General features: G+C 41.4%; 1 protein-coding gene and 1 non-coding gene across 8 annotated transcripts in view; one reads left to right on the forward strand and one right to left on the reverse strand.

Annotated features, from left to right (window-relative positions):
* Positions 1-17,232, reverse strand: part of DLGAP1 (DLG associated protein 1) — a 788,387-nt gene that overhangs the window by 168,496 nt on the left and 602,659 nt on the right. The gene's annotated exons all lie outside the window — the stretch shown is intronic.
* On the forward strand, positions 13,216-13,344 carry LOC113883083. Its single transcript, XR_003508565.1, has one exon. It is a non-coding gene; the product is annotated as a small nucleolar RNA SNORA70 (small nucleolar RNA).

Consider the following 17,232-nt stretch of genomic DNA (forward strand, 5'->3'; position numbering starts at 1 on the left):
AACAGAGTACCTGGATCCAAACTCAACCTTTCAAATATGTGCTGACAAGAGTGGAATACAGAATGGCTATTGCTTTCTGTTCTGTAGAAAATCATCTTGGGGTGAAGTCTAAAAAGCTTTGGAATTATTGTTTGGCTTGTAGTCACCCTTTCGGCTTCTGGTAAGCTTCCTTTGGACAACTTTTATTTATTTATTATTTTTTAAACTTATTATATACTCCAATAAGCTTATTGGAGTATAGCTGATTAACAATGTCGTGATAGTTTCAGGTAGACAGCAAAGGGACTCAGCCATACATATATGTGAGTCCCCCAAACTCCCTTCTCATCCAGGCTGCCACATAACATTGAATAGAGTTCCATGTTCTATACAGTAGGACCTTGTTGGTTATCCATTTTAAATGAAGCAATGTGTACATGCCTTCGGACAGCTTTTAGATCCTCACCTCAAAGGATGTTAAGTTGTTAACGATTTTTGATCGTTTTCTTCCTGTGAAATTGACACCAAGGTTTATCCCATCAACCCCATACAATGTATGCAATATATGCGCTCTGTTCCTCTTTTTTTTTGGTCGCACTGGGTCCTCATTGCTGTGAGTGGGCTTTCTCTAGTTGCAGCGAGTGGAGGCTGCTCTTGGTTGCGGTGAGCAGCTTCTCATTGTGATGGCTTCTCTTGTTGTGGAGCACAGGGTCCAGGCTGCGTGGGTTTTAGAAGTTGCGGCACACGAGCTCAGTAGTTGCAGGTCGAGGGCTTAGTTGTTCCACAGCAAGTGGAATCTTCCCAGAACAGGGATCAAATCCACATTGGCGGGTGGATTCCCATCCACTGTGCCGCCAGGCAAGTCCACGTCAGCTATTCTTGCTGGTTGTGTCATCAGCAGATATGATAGCAGAAGCAAGTGTAATAAAACCCAAGTCAGTGAGTGTTATGAAGTTCTGTGCTTTACCTTCAATGTCTTATTCAGTTAGCACACCAATATTATGAATCAATCTAACAGTTATGAAGCATTATTATTCCTATTTTATAGATGAGGAAACTGAGGCTGATGAGTTTGTAAACTTAGAATTGGAAGCTTGGCCTATCTAATTTCTGTCATCTTAACTACCTTGTGGCTTCCCCATAAGCGTGCCACGTATTTTCTTACCCCATCACCTGTAAAATGATTGACTAGGATCGGGCAAATCCATTGTCTTTGGAGTTGGCTCAGTCCATTAACAGCACAGTCTTTGTCAGGCTCTTTATCGTGTATCTCTGTGACCCAGCCCATGCTTCTCTGATGTCAGTTTTTTCCTGCAAGCCTATTGGGATCTACTGTGTAAATGTTTTGAATGCAGTTCCATTCCTCTGATATGTCTCAACCAGTTCAGAGAGGAAAAATATAGGCAGTCCTATATGTTCCTTTTTAGTCAGTCTATGCTGGCTCCTTCTTTTCTAAATCATCATAAACCATCTATTTAAAAATCCATTCTGAAGTTGCCCCAGGGATTTACATTAGATCAACTATCTGGAATTTTTAGAATCCTTTCTTTAGAAAACTGAGATAATATTTACTTCTTTTCTGGCACTTTCCCTATGGTTTCTAAAATATTACCAGTATTGATTCTACAATTACATCTGCATTCCTTTAGATGGAAATTAAATTTTCTTGGCTTTTTGTATTTGCTTCTTATTTGTGGCAGTTACCTAGTTTTGGTTCTAAGTTGGGCTTAGGTAGGTGGCCATATTCTTTTTGTATGACCAATTCAACTAAGTTTTAGCTCAGAAAGCTATTACGTATTGGGCAAGTATATTGTAACCAAATGTAAACATGGTTCCTAGACATTTAGGGCTGCTTCTCACCTATGCAGTACTCCTGTACAGACTAGGAAAAGATGCCCCTTTCTCAAATAAAAAAGTGCTTAGATAATTATATTATGATGTAACATGACTAATTTATGGTAGATCCCATCCTGACTTGGCTCTTTGGCTTTAGCTATACAATACAAATGCTCACATTTTGACCCAATCTCACATAAGACAGAACCATTTCAGACAATGACTGCTGTGACTGGAGGCACGGTTTCCACACCTCACTCAGACTGGTAAGAATGATGATTCCGATACACCATGATAAGTTATAATTCCTAAAACTACCACTAAAAAGCTATACAAGAAGGTACACTAAAAAACACTACCGATATATCAAAATGGAATTCTAAACAATATTCAAGTTTCCCCTAACAAATCAGGAAAAAACCCAGGGAAACAAAAAAGTAAAAACTAACCAGAAAATCAGAAAATTAAGAAAATCAAATGGAAGCCTTAAATCCTAAAATAGTAATTAAATTAAATGTAACTAGTTGAATGCACGGATTAAAAGAGTTGCAGGCAGGATTAAAGAACATGACCCAACTATAAGCTGTCTAATGATGAACCTAGACAGCATATTAAAAAGCAGAGACATCACTTTGCTGACAAAGGTTCCTATAGTCAAAGCTATGGTTTATCCAGTAGTCATGTATGGATGTGAGAGTTAGACCATAAAGAAAGCTGAGCACTGAAGAACTGATGCTTTTGAACTGTGGTGTTGGAGAAGACTCTTGCGAGTCCCTTGGACAGCAAGGAGATCAAACCAGTCAATCCTAAAGGAAATCAACCCTGAGTATTCATTGGAAGGATTAATATTGAAGCTGAAGCTCCAATAATTTGGCCACCTGATGTGAAGAGCTGACTCATTGGAAAAGACCCTGATGCTGGGAAAGATTGAGGGCAGGAGGGAAAGGGAGCAACAGAAGATGAAATGGTTGGATGGTATGCATCACTGACTCGGTGGATGTGAGTGTGAAACTCTAGGAGACAGTGAAGGACAGGGAAGCTTGGTGTGCTGCAGTCCCTGGGGTCGCAAAGAGTCGGACACAAATGAGCGACTGAACAACAATAAAAAGAAGGAACATACTTCAAATATAAAGATATAAACTGAAAACGAAAAGAGAAAAAGTTGTACCATGCAAACAGTAATCAAAGGAAAACAATAGTGACTATTAATATCAGATAAAGAAATTTTACCATTAAAGCGTGTGGTAAAGAAAATGACCAGAGCAGAGAGGGATATTACATAGTGGTTAAAGAGTTGATACATCAAGAAGACAGTCCCAAATATGTGTGAATTAAATGACAGAATTGCAAAATAAGTGAAGCAAAAACTGATAGAACTGAGTGATGGAAAAATCCATCATTATAGTTAGAGACTTCAACAACCACTTTTCATCAGTTGATAGAGCAACTTGACAAAATCAGCAAGGATATATTATTAATAGAAGACTCAACTCTATCAACCAACAGTCAAACTGTCATTTAGAGAATCCTTCATCCAAGAAGACCACACTACACATTCTTTCCAAATATTCATGGGACATAGATAAATGTAGACCATATTCTGGGCCATAAAATGAAGCTTCCACCAATTAAAAAAAATTGATATCATATACAGCATGCCCTCTGATCACAGTGGAGCTGCATGAGAACTGAAAAACAGAAAGATAACAAGAATATCTCTAAACACATGGACGCTAAACACCCAAAGCTAAATACCTTGTGGATCTAAGAGGAAATGGAAATCTAAAAATACACTGGACTGAAGGAAAATTGAAATACAACATATCAAATTTTGTGGGGGCATAGCTGAAGCAATGCAGAGAGGAAAATCGATGGCACTAAATTCGTAAGTTAGACAAGAAGAAAAGTCTCAGACCAATAAGTTTTACCACCTGAATCTTGAAAAGAGCAAAATAAACTTGAAAAAAGGAAGAGGGACTTCCCTAGTGGTCCAGTGGATAGGACCTCACCTTCCAATGCAGGGGGTGCAGGGTCAATCCCTGGTCGGGGAGCTAAGATCCCGCATGCCTCGTGGCCAGAAAACCAAAACATTAAAAAAAAAAACCCAACCAGAAACAATACTGTAACAAATTCAATAAAGACGAAAAATGGTCCATGTCAATTCTTAAAAAAGGAAGAAAATTACAGAGATAAGGGCAAAAATCAGTGAAATTGAAAAGAGAAAAACAATATAGAAAATCAGTGAAACAAAGAGTGATTCTTTGAAAAGATCAATAAAATCGACAAACTCTTGCCTAACAATGAATAAAAGAAGACACAAATCACCATTATGAGGAATGAGACAAAGTACATCACTGCAGACGCAAAAATGATAACAAAGGGATACTATGAATGACTGGACACAGATAAATTCGACAGTTTAGATGGAATGGACCAATTCTTTGAAAAACACAAAGGACCGAATTCACCAAATATTAAACAGTCAACAGAGCTGTAACTCATAAATATATCAAATTTTTAATTAAAAACTCACCCGAAAAAAATATCCAGCCCAGGTGTTTTCACAGGAGAATTCTACCAAAATTTAAAACCAAATTAAAACCAATTATACAAAATCTTTTCTAGAAAACAGAAGGGAAGTTAATGTTTCCTGACTCATTTTATGAAGCTAGCATTACCCTGATACCAAAAGCAGAAAAAGAAAACCACAGATCTTGTGAATAAAGACAGAAATGTCCTTAACAAAATGCTGGCAAATAGAATTCAGCAACATATATAAAGAATTATATACCAAGAGCAGGTCAAGTTTATTTTACTTAGATGGGGTATTCTACTTGCAGAGATGCAAGGCTGGTTTAAGAAAATCAGTCAATGTAATCCACCTTATTAATAAGCTAAAGGGGGAAAATTACACAATCTTACCGACTGATGCAGAAAATGCATTTGACAACAACTCATTCGTTATAAAACCTCTCAGAAAAATAGAAATAAAAGGGAACGCCCTCAATTTGACAAAGATTATCTACAAAAAACCTACAGCTAGCAACAAGGCAAGGGTGTCCACTCTCACCATTCTTACTCAACATTGTGCTAGAAGTCCTAGACCGTGCAGTAAGGAAACAAAAAGCACACACATCAGGAGAGAAGAAATAAAACCGTGCCTATCGTAGGTGACATGATTGCCAACATAGAGAACCCCAAGCAATCTGCCAAAAATCCCTGAACTAGTAAGTAAATTTAGCAAAGTCACAGGATATAAGATGCTGCAAAAATCAACTGTATTTCTAAATACCAGCCTGAACATATGAACACTGAAAGTAGATATGCAACACCATTTACAATCATTTTAAAATACTTAGGTGTAGTCTGACCACATGTTGTAAACAAAACGTGCAGGACTTGCTCTTACTCAACTAAGCAACACTGATGAAATCAGTGATGAAATCAGTGAAGAAATCAAAGAAGATTTAGATAAATCCAGATGTATACCATATTTGTGAATTTAAATACTCAACATAGTCAAGATGCCAATTTCCCCCAAATTGATATGCAGGTTTAATGCATTTCCTATCAACATCACATACTTTTGTAGATATAGACAAGACTGTTGTAAAATTTACACGAAAGTTAAAGGAACTAGAGTAGCTAAAATAATTTTTAAGTAAAGTGAGATTTACTCTATTGTTTTTGTGGGGAGTTTGACACATAGATCAATGGAACAGAATGGAGAATCTAGAAATAAACCAACAGAAATATGTCCAATTGATTATTGACTAAAGTGCAAAAGCAATTCGAGAAGGAAATACAGCCTTTTCATAAATGGTGTTGGAGTAAACATCCATAGATATTTACTTTGAACTTTAAGTCTCATACCTTACACAAGAATAAACTAAAAATGGATCCTGGACTTCAATGTAAAGTAGATTTTAGGGGGAGAAAAACATTAAAGAAAATCTTTGGGGTTCTAGACTACGTTCTTAGATTTGGCACAAATCAAAAGCTTTTTCTCTGTGAAAGATGATTAAAGTAAAAAAAAAAAAAAGCTAGACATGAGAAGATATTTGAACATCACACATAAGACAAAGAACTTATAATTTCTACTAAAAAAAAAAGTACCTTTAAAACCCAACCCCCAAAGCCCAATCAACAAATGGGCAAAAGATGGAAAGAGACATTTCACAAATAAGCCCAAGAAAAAAGTCAACATCAAATGCCACTGAGGAAACGCAAATGAAATCCATGAGAAAGCCCTACACACCAATCAGAATGACTAATGTAAGAAAAAACAATGACCACAAATACTGAGGAGGATTTAAAGAAACAGAATGACTCGTGGGTTGCTCGTGGGAATATAAAATGGTTCAGCCACTCTAAAAAATAGTATGACAGCTCCTTCAAAAATGAAACATGCAACTATTATATGACTAACCATTGTATTCCTGGGAATTTATCTTAGAGAAATGAAGCCTATATTCACTGAAAAGCCTCCACAGGAATGTTGCTGCTGCTGCTACTGCTAAGTCACTTCAGTCGTGTCCCGACTCTGTGTGACCCCAGAGACGGCAGCCCACCAGGCTTCCCCGTCCCTGGGATTCTCTAGGCAAGAACACTGGAGTGGGTTGCCATTTCCTTCTCCAGTGCATGAAAGTGAAAAGTGAAAGAGAAGTCGCTCACTTGTGTCCGACTCCTAGAGACCCCATGGACTGCAGCCTACCAGGCTCCTCCGTCCATGGGATTTTCCAGGCAAGAGTACTGGAGTGGGGTGCCATTGCCTTCTCCGCACAGGAATGTTATCACAGCTTTATCCGTAATAAACTGGGAACAGCCCAGATGTCCTTCAACAGTTGAATGACTAAACAAACTGTGATATACCCTTATCACGCAAGACCACTCAGCACAGCCTGGAGGAATCCTCAGAGCATGGTGAAAGGTTTTGTATTTTGACTACGTCGGCATCCTGGCTGTGATATTGTACTGCAGTTCTGCAGGATGTTTTCATCAGAGGAATCTGTGTAAAGAGACAGGGCATCTCCCTGTATTATTTTTAATACTATATGGGAATCTACACTATGCCAAGGTAAAAATTTAATTAAAAAAGAATTCCACCTTCAGACAATGAACGGGTTAGAATATAGAAGAAACTAATAACGTGATTTCTCACCTAGTCCAAAGCTGAATGTTGGAACTATGTTCACACCTGAGAATAAGGAGAACCAAGTTAATCTCCAGATTTTTAAACTGCTGCCATGATGAAGCAGGGTCTGTGTCTGTGGCAACGAGTAATGCATGCCTTAAGCATATATTTGTGATACAGCAAGTCCATTCCTGGGTGCTTACCCGAATAAAATGAAAACACTAATTTGAAAAGATATATGCACACTTATGTTCGCTGCAGCATTATCTACAATACCAACCCAAGTGCCCATCAACAGACGAATGGATAAAGATGTGTTTTATATATGTATACACATACACACACAATGGAATACTACTCAGCCAGAAAAAGGAATGAACCTGCCAATTGCCACGAAAATGGATGGATCTGGAGGGTACTATGCTAAATGAAACGTTACACAGGGAAAGACAAATACTATCTGATTTCATTTATATGTGGAGTCTTAAAAAACAAAGGAACAAACAAATCAAAACAGAGACAGATGCATAGATACAGAGAACAAATGGGTGATTGTCAGAGGGGAGAGTAGAGGGTTGGGTAACAAATGTGAAGGGGATTACGAGTACAGACTTCCAGTTATAAAATAAATAAGTCACAGGGATGTAACATACCACATACAGAATGGTGGTGGTGGTTTAGTCGCTAAGTCGTGTCTGACTCTTGTGATCCTATGGACTGTAGACCGCCAGGCTCCTCTGTCTATGGGATTCTCCAGGTGAAAATACTGGAGTGGGTTGCCATTTCCTTTTCAAGAGGATCTTCTCTACCCAGGAATTGAATCCGGGTCTCCTGCACTGCAGGCAGATTCTTTACCGACTGAGTTATGAGGGAAGCCCCTATATACGGAATACAGTCAATAATATTGTAGTAACTTTGTACTTTGTACGCTGAGGGATGATTATTAGACTTTAGCATGGTGATCAACTTGTAATGCATATAAATACCAAGAATGTACTCATGGGTGTGGGCTCGAGGGCTGCTTAGGCACCATTGTCTGAGGCTGCTCGAATATTCCATCTCCCTGCGGAGTGGGTCAGTGCTGTAGTCAGGGAAAAGGGAGGTAGGCAGGAGCCGAGGGGCAGTGGGACTGTCCTCTTTTTCTGACTCTCTGGAAGATGAAGGTAGTTTCCAGTAACTGGATTCTGTTTCTCTGCCCCCTGCCGTTCCAACACTTCACTGGCCACTACCATTATAGCCACACTGATGGCTTAATTGAGGCATGAAAAAGACGAGGGGACCACAGGAAAAGCACTTGAAATACAATATTTAAAAAAAAAATATTTTTATTTAATTTTGCCCTGTCCAAAGTGGCATGTGGGATATTATTTCCCCAATCAAGGATGCAACCCACACCTCCGGCATTGAAAGTGTGGAGTCTTAATCACTGGAGTGCCAGGGAAGTCCTTAAAATTTCGATGTCTCATGAAACACACAGGAATGCACATTCATTGGCTATGCTTTACATCTGCTTTAGCTGTAGAAATACAATGGTTCTGAAACTCATATTTAGAGAGAAAGTAACTACCCACTCATCTGAACAAAACGGAAAAAAAAAAAAAAACGGTTTTCAGGAAATGTGAAGAATCATTAACTTCACAGATTCTGCACAGAAAGCATAATTGCCTACAATACAAGGCAGAAACACACTCTAAAGCATTTGTGAGCAAAATGGAGACATGGCCCATTAATCCTTTATCATCAGAATCAAACAGTACTCAGATGACCACATGGACTGTGACTAAATCAATTAGGTACAAAGATGGTAATAATTAGGGCTGTTGGCAGTCAAAAGCTCTCCCAGAAATGTGCTTAGATGTTGAAAAGACAGCTTCTATCCACTTTTATTACCTTTGTGCCGTGGTAAATTATAGTAATTTCTTATGCCTTGAGTGAGGGAAAATGGGAAGATAATATTCAGCTTACTGAGGATCGTTTAACTTTTCTATAGACAAGCACTGAACAATCATTTACCTACACATAATGAGGGATATAAAGCTTTCTGGTCAAAATGTACTCTGTTATGGTAGTAACATAATAGAGTATGCATATTCTGCCTCGGAAAATCCCAAGATTCTGATAAGCAATGTGCAGGAAGCAAAGAGCTAGAGGATTAGGTAGTACATAAACAAAGCTCCCTTTACAGATGCTGCTGTTGGGACAGCTAAGACTCGCCTCCTGTTCTTCCCTTTTCCGACCCCTGAGGGCCCTTCCTCCCCTCTGGGTCTTTATTAGTTGGCTTTTGTCGCTCCTCTTCTGAAAAAGACACTTATTTTCTGTTCTGCTCTTTCCTGTGCCCAGCATCTACTTGGAGGAAAGAGTGTCTGTATTTCCAAGACCTTCGCAGACCACTAGGCGAGTCAGTCCCGGGGAGCGCCTGCAGGGGGCGGTCGACACCGTAAAATGAGTAGACGGCGCTGGCTGCCCTGGGGGTCCCGGACCTGCTGCAGGACAAGCCTGGGAGACCAATATGCAAGAAAGGGGGCCTTCTAGAAAATCCAAGGTAATCCACTCAAATCAAGTTGTTAAATGTTTGCCATTGGTGACCTCAAAGAATCAAAGGTGGTCGGGGGCCTGGATTGATGGCGGGGGTGGGGGTTCATCTTTTCTAAGGCTCTCACTGCTGAGGCTGAGGAGGCCTGTGGTTGTAACCAGCTAATTAGTAGCACTGCTGATACAAGAACTGAGGCTGACTAACAGCCTGGACCCTTTAAGAGATTTCTGGCGGCCCCTGTCTGTATTTATTTACAAGATAAATATCTAAAGTAAAAAGAACACTCTGCACTTCTGAGTTATCATTTCTAGGAGTGAAGCTGAAAGTGGCGAAGCTTATTAGGGGCGAAATAGGCACTAATTTGAAATAAGATAGGATTATGAATACATTGCACTATCTATGTTATAACAGCCGTAGGCTCTGATGGTAAAAACAGTTAATAAGCTTGCTTTAAAAAAATCTATGTGTATTGCCTGTTTTATTTACATATACTGAAACAAGGAGTCTTTTCTGGTGAATGATACATTTATGGGATCATTTGGGAGTTCTGGTATTATTTTCACCTGCTCTTCTCTTTCTGAGCTCCACTGCAGAACAATTAATTTATGTTCCCAGGGTATTTTCAAAAGCAAGCTGCTCAAAATGTGGTTCTAGGACCAGTATCACCTTCGAGCTTGTTACAAATGCAGAGTCCCAGGGCCACCTGAGGTTTATTGCATCCGCGTGTCAGCGGGATTCCCAGGCAATTCTTAGGTGCACTACAGCCTGGAGAGAACAACTCTATTACTCCAGTACTACCTTGCAGAGCCCTTACTTCATCGTTCCTTAGGCTGACCTGGGCTCCTAGTCCTTAACCTGGGTGTTCCTGCCAAGGATGAGCGTCAGCATCTTCTGTTTAAAAGAAGAGCATCACTTGGGCTTTAAAATGAGGCAGGGAGAGTCATGGAGTGGAGTTTGTGATGCGTTCCTGTGGATCCCTCAATGGGACTTTATTTTTTGTGGAAGGGCACTGTGTTGATAACTATATAAGAAAGGTTTAAAAGTCCTCATATGCAACTCATGGAAGCTGATAAACCAGTTTCTTGGCCAACTCTACGCCTAGTACTTGACTCACTCCTAATGAGTTGGGGGCTGAGCAGCCTCATAAACCCTGTCAGCTCCCCAGACAGAAGGACACGTGGCGACGAGCCTGTGCTTGCACAGACCATAGCTTCTCATCATTTTTGTTTCTTCCCACCACCAAGTCTAGAATTGTGCTCTGTATTCAACACGTGCCTAACTAGCCTTGCCAGCAATAACACTAGACAAATATTTACTGAGTCCCACCCTCCCCACCATGCATAAAGTACTGTTGGATCAAAATGTTTTCCTAATTAGTTAAAATAACTGATGTTGGACTGCTAGTCAGTGCAAAGGTGTGGGCTGAAGGGCATATTTAGATGAGTTTTTCTGATGTCCCTGTTCTATAGGTAAAATCACATATCCATTTGCTTCTTTACATATCTCCAGGGAGTTATCAATTTGGGAGACAAATGAGTTACTGCATTATAGTGCTGTCAGACTCAAGCATTTTGGAATTTGTGGAATTAAACTCATGCTGGTTTGTTTATCTTCTATGTCTAGAAAATTGATGATGCAAATGTTGGAATGCTTAAAAGAATACACTTTAGAAGTGTGGTTTAACACATGACTTCAAGTCTTGGAGTTTGAGTGCTGGAGAAGAAGCTTCCACAGAGTAGACTGGGGTTTTCCAGAACCATTCACATCCTCACTGGCCAGTTCCCCTGGAAGGCGGCCGCTGCCAGGTCCCTCCTTCGGGAGGCCTGGTTCTGTGGGGGAGGGAGCCTCGGCAGCCAGCGCCATCAGCCGGAGGGGGTACCTTAGAGACCAGGTGTGGATCACCAGGGTGCTTGTGGGCAGTGATGGAAGCAAGGTTCACTGTACCCTGTTGCGAATTCGAGAGAGGCAGATGATCCAGCTATGGATGAATAACAGTTTCTTTTCTTTTCTTTATTTCTGGCTGCACTGTGTCTTTGTTGCTGCATGTGGGCTTTCTCTAGTCGTGGCGAGTGGGGGCTGCTCTCTAGCTGTGGTGTGAGGGCTTCTCCCCGGGGCGACTTCTCTTGTGGAGCACGCGAGCTTTAGGTGCACGGGCTTCGCTACTTGCAGCGCTAGAGTTTTGTCGTGCGACTCTAGAGCATGGGCTCAGTAGTTTTGCACAGGCTTAGCTGCCCCAAGGCAATGGAATCTTCCCAGACCAGGGATTGAAACATTGTCCCCTGTATTGGCAGGTGGATTCTTATCCACTGGAGCACCAGGGAAGTCCTATTTTTAAAATTTTTTAGAATTGAACTTACAGTTGACTTACAATATTGTGTTAGTTTTAAGTGACTCAGTTATATGTATATATGTATTCCTTTTCAGATTATTTTCCATTATAAGTTATTATAAGATATTGAATATAGTTCTTTGTGCTATATAGTAAATCCTTGTTGGTTATCTATTTTATATATATTGGTGTGTATTCAAAAGCAGAGACATTACTTTGCCAACAAAGGTCCATCTAGTCAAGGTTATGGTTTTTCCTGTGGTCATGTATGGATGTGAGAGTTGGACTGTGAAGAAGGCTGAGCGCCGAAGAATTGATGCTTTTGAACTGTGGTGTTGGAGAAGACTCTTGAGAGTCCCTTGGACTGCCAGGAGATCCAACCAATCCATTCTGAAGGAGATCAGCCCTGGGATATTTTTGGAGGGAATGATGCTGAAGCTGAAACTCCAGTACTTTGGCCACCTCATGCAAAGAGTTGACTCATTGGAAAAGACTCTGATGCTGGGAGGGATTGGGGGCAGGAGGAGAAGGGGACGACAGAGGATGAGATGGCTGGATGGCATCACTGACTCGATGGACGTGAGTCTGAGTGAACTCCGGGAGTTGGTGATGGACAGGGAGGCCTGGCGTGCTTCGATTCATGGGGTCTCAAAGAGTCGGACATGACTGAGCGACTGATCTGATCTGATCTATAAATCCCCTACCCCTAATTTATCCCTCTCCCTCCCCTTTCCCCTTTGCTAACTGTGTTTGTTTTCTATGTCTGTGAATCTGGTCTGTTTTGTAAATGAGTTGGTTTGTATTATTTTCTAAGATTCCACATTGAATGAATAACATTTTCAATGTTCTTATTAAACTCAGGAGTGATATGGTACCACAAACAGATAATATCTGCAATGATGATGACATTTCACTATTAATTAAGATCTTCCATAATGATTATTTTAATGTTGAGTTAGAAACATTTTTATGATGAAGATCAATGAAGAAAAAAATGTGAATAGAAAGTTCAGCCAAAGGTGAGTTTAAACAGAGCAGCCTATTTGAAGATATTTCTCTGTGTAGACTCTTACCTTACAGGTCTTCTAATATTAGCTGATTAGGCATTAGCTTGTTAGGCATTGCAGACACAAAAGTCACATGAGAAAATGGTGAGACTTTCCTCTCAATGAACCCCAAATTGACTTTGATCAGGACTAGCATTTCTCCATCAAAGTAGGAATATTGCCATAGGAGGGACTGGGCACATGCCAGATGCCATAAATGAGGTTGACATCTCCAACTACTAAGTCAAAAAGCTGAAAAAATATAGAATATCTCAACAGGCAAAAGTGCAGCGTTCTTGAATGGCATATGAAATTTCCATCAAAATGGCTTGATCTGGAAGGGTTTTATAAAAATGAACTGCTTTTCCAGCCCTGTACTCCTCTGCCCCTGGAACCCGGTGGGCAGTGGCTGCAGACAGCAGCCTCCTCAGTAGTGCGTGCAGCCTGTTGTCTGAACAGTTTGCCCTAAGGGACCTTGGAGACAGCCCTTTCCAGTGGACATTCATGACTGGCACGCTGGCCCCAGTCTAGGCTCCAGACAGGTATGTGTGTTGCCTTTGGAAAGCCCCAAGGTGAAGTAGCCAGGGTCCACACCGGCCAACTCTTTATGTCTATCTGCACCAACGTGCAGAACAAGGAGCATGTGACTGAGGCCCTCTGCAGGGCCAAGTTCAAGTTCCCTGGCAGTCAGAAGATCCGCATCTCCAAGAAGTGGGGATTTACTAAGTTTCATGTGGAGGAGTTTGAAAAAAGCACAGTGGCAGAAAAGTGGCTCATCCCCAATGACTGTGAGGTCAAATAATCCCTAGTGATGGCCCCTGGACAAATGACGGCTCTGCACTTATGAGAGCCTTGGCGCCGTTCTCTCCTTAGTCACGCCCACCAATGAGTTCTACTTTTACTATAAGTACAAAAACCATTTGTTTTTTGTAAACAAACAAAAAAAGCTGCTGTCCTTTCTCTATGAATATGTTAAGGTTAATATGAATATGTTAAGGGTTAAGGTAACCCTAAGTTTGTTCATGAACGTATAATAATTATAAATGCTGGAAAGAAGACACATACACACACCTCTCTTTGTGGAGGCTTTTGTGTGTCATCTGTTAAAAATTATCTGTGCATTTAGTTTGTCCCTTGGACTGCAAGAAGATCAAACCAGTCAATCCTAAAGGAATCAGTCCTAAAAATTCATTGGAAGGACTGATGCTGAAGTGGAAGCTCTAATACTTTGGCCACCTGATGCAAAGTGCTTACTCATTGGAAAAGACCCTGATTCTGGGAAAGACTGAAGGCAGGAGAAGGGGACAAAAGAGGATGAGATGGTTGGATGACATCACCAACTCGATGGACATGAGTATAAGCAAGCTCTGGGAGTTGGTGATGGACAGGGAAGCCTGGCATGCTGCAGTCCATGGGGTCACAAAAAGTTGGACACGACTAGGGCTGAACTGAACTTAGTTTGTCCATTTATCCTAAAGTTTTGAGCGGGAGTTGCAAAAGACATTAGTAATTCAATTTAACACAGGCTTAAAAATGTCAAAGCATTCGGATTTCTACTAAGTCTCTCTCTTTATCAGGAAAGGGTATTTTCCTGTTGAATGATACTGACAATGAAAAAACCTTATCAGGCCCATGAAGTCACCTTGAAACACAAAGAATCTCTTCCAGGTGGAGAGCGGCTTATGTAGGTGGCCCTGAATGATCTAGCTTTTGAAAGGGCAGCAGAGGGCCACCTGGCTAAGACTCAGGCTCCAGAGGAAGCTCCACCAAACTGGTCCTCTTTGGCACCTCCCCACAGATTCCAGGCTACCACCTCGGGTGCCAGATGTTCTGTCTCTCCCTTTGCCTTGTTGCCTAGTGACAGGTGCCACGTGCTCCTCCCTCCCTGTTGTCACGACCACAACGTGATGGAGAAGCTGTATAGTTCTGCTCATAATCAGTGGGCTGATCAAGTAGGTCATTTATCCAAATTCATTTACGTATTTAACAATTATGTATCGAGTACCTGTTAGGTATCAGGTACCGTGCTCAGTTCAGTTCAGTTCAGTCGCTCAGTCATGTCACGTTAGGCCTCCCTGTCCATCAACAACTCCTGGAGTTCACTCAGACTCATGGCCATCGAGTCAGTGATGCCATCCAGCCATCTCATCCTCCGTCGTCACCTTTTCCTCCTGCCCCCAATCCCTCCCAGCATCAGAGTCTTTTCCAATGAGTCAACTCTCCACATGAGGTGGCCAAAGTACTGGAGTTTCAGCTTTAGCATCATTCCTTCCACATTAGGTGGTAGGATAATAGGGAATAAGTTAATCTAATTCTCACCCTCAAGGTGCTTATAATTTAGGGGCCTGGGGGGAGCACAAGCCAGAGCACAAAACAAACAAACAAGGGGAGAAGTCTAATAAAAGTCCTATGACATGTGCTATGAAAGATATAGTGCACAGTGTCCTGGAGACTCCCATGGACAGAGAAGCCTGGCAGGCTATGGCCCATAGGATCACAAAGAGTCAGACACGACTGAAGCAACTTAGCATAAAGGATATAAGTGAAGGCTGAGACAGAAAATAGATGGAGAGTCTGTGGATTCCTGGCTTGAGTGACCGGGTAGAGTGATGACCATGGAAGGAGCACTGAGCTGGGTGAAGGGCAGGTGCAAGTGTCCTGATGTGGGTGTGCCTCCCTCTGCTGCAGGGAGGGAAGCATGGCCAGAGGGGAAGAAACAGAGGAGACTCACAGGAGAGGGCATCAGAGAGGAGATGGGTGTGTGTGTGTGTGTGCGTGCGTGCGTGCATCAGAGAGGAGACGGGTGTGCGTGTGTGTTCTGGGAGAGGAGTCCAGGCTGGAGAATGTCAGGTCATCACACCTCTTAAAGCTTCCAGTGACCCACTGGGGGTAAGGTCATGGGCAAAGTGTTGGTATTTAAAATAAACATGCCTTTGCTCTAAAAAATGGTAACATGGAAGCTGACGGTTTAAGTAGTTTACCCAAAGGTCACTTTCCTAATTCCCTGGTGAATGTTTTTCATGGTAAATGATGTTCCCTCTCATATTTATGCTGATTTCAAAGAAATCATGCTGATTCATTACCTAAAAGTAATCTCACCTGGGGGTCAGATATTAATCTTTGCCCCAATATGATTTCTTTCTGCCTGTTGGCAGTCATCCCAGCAGAGAACCTAGCAGAGTAAACCTTGCTCGACATTGACACTTGGCTGAGAGTTAGCAGGAGGGTGAAGGGCTGCCCAGGTGTTCTGAGAGGCTGTCGGACTTGCGTATGTGAAACTAGACTTCGATTCCATTTCTAAGTTATTCATTGCTTATTTAGTATGTAGTGCAGAAGTGCCAGGAGTCCTTAATGAGGAAAGCAAATGGGCAGAAGACCTAAACAGACATTTGAAAACTGAACAGAAGACCTAAATAGACATTTCTCCAAAGAAGACATACAGATGGCCAACGGGCACATAAAAAGATGCTCAGTGTTTCTAATTATTAGAGAATAAAATCAAAACTACAAGGAGGTACCACCTCACACTAGTCAGAACAAATGTACAATGAGGTATGACTTCACGCTGGTCAGAATGGCCATCATCAAAAAGTCTACACATTTTAAATGGCACTCACATTTAAAAGTAATATTTATGCGATTTCTCGTCATACAGATCTGAGGTTCACCGTATGTTTGTCCATCCTGGGAGGTACTCAGGGTGGAACTGACTTTCCACTTCCACAGTATCTTCTTTTTTTGAGGTATCTCCATACTGTTCTCCATAGTGGCTGCACCAATTTACATTCCTACCATCAGTGTAGGAGGGTTCCCTTTTTTCCACATCTTATCCAGCATTTGTTATCTGTAGACTTTTTGATGATAGTCATTCTGACCAGTGTGAGGTCGTACCTCATTGTAATTTTGATTTGCATTTCTCTAATAATTAGCGACGCTGAGCATCTTTTCATGTGCCTGTTGTCCATTTGTATGTCTTCTCTGGAGAAATGTCTCTTTAAATCCTCTGCCCATTTTTTGATTGGGTCTTTTTGTTGTTGTGGTTACTGGGTTGTTTGAGCTGTTTGGAAATTAAGCCATTGTTGGTTACATCATTTGCAAATATTTTCTCTCATTTGTAGATTGTCTTTTCATTTTTTTTTATGGTTTCCTTTGCTGTGTAAAGGCTTACAAGTTTGATTAGGTCCCCATTTGTTTGTTTTTTTTTTTCAGTTCAGTTCAGTCGCTCAGTTCAGTTGTGTCTGACTCTTTGCGACCCCATGAATCACAGCACGCCAGGCCTCCCTGTCCATCACCCACTCCCGGAGTTCACTCAGACTCATGTCCATCGAGTCAGTGATGCCATCCAGCCATCTCATCCTCTGTCGTCCCCTTCTCC

Source organism: Bos indicus x Bos taurus, chromosome 24 (assembly GCF_003369695.1).
Source record: "Bos indicus x Bos taurus breed Angus x Brahman F1 hybrid chromosome 24, Bos_hybrid_MaternalHap_v2.0, whole genome shotgun sequence".
Classification (NCBI taxonomy): domain Eukaryota; kingdom Metazoa; phylum Chordata; class Mammalia; order Artiodactyla; family Bovidae; genus Bos; species Bos indicus x Bos taurus.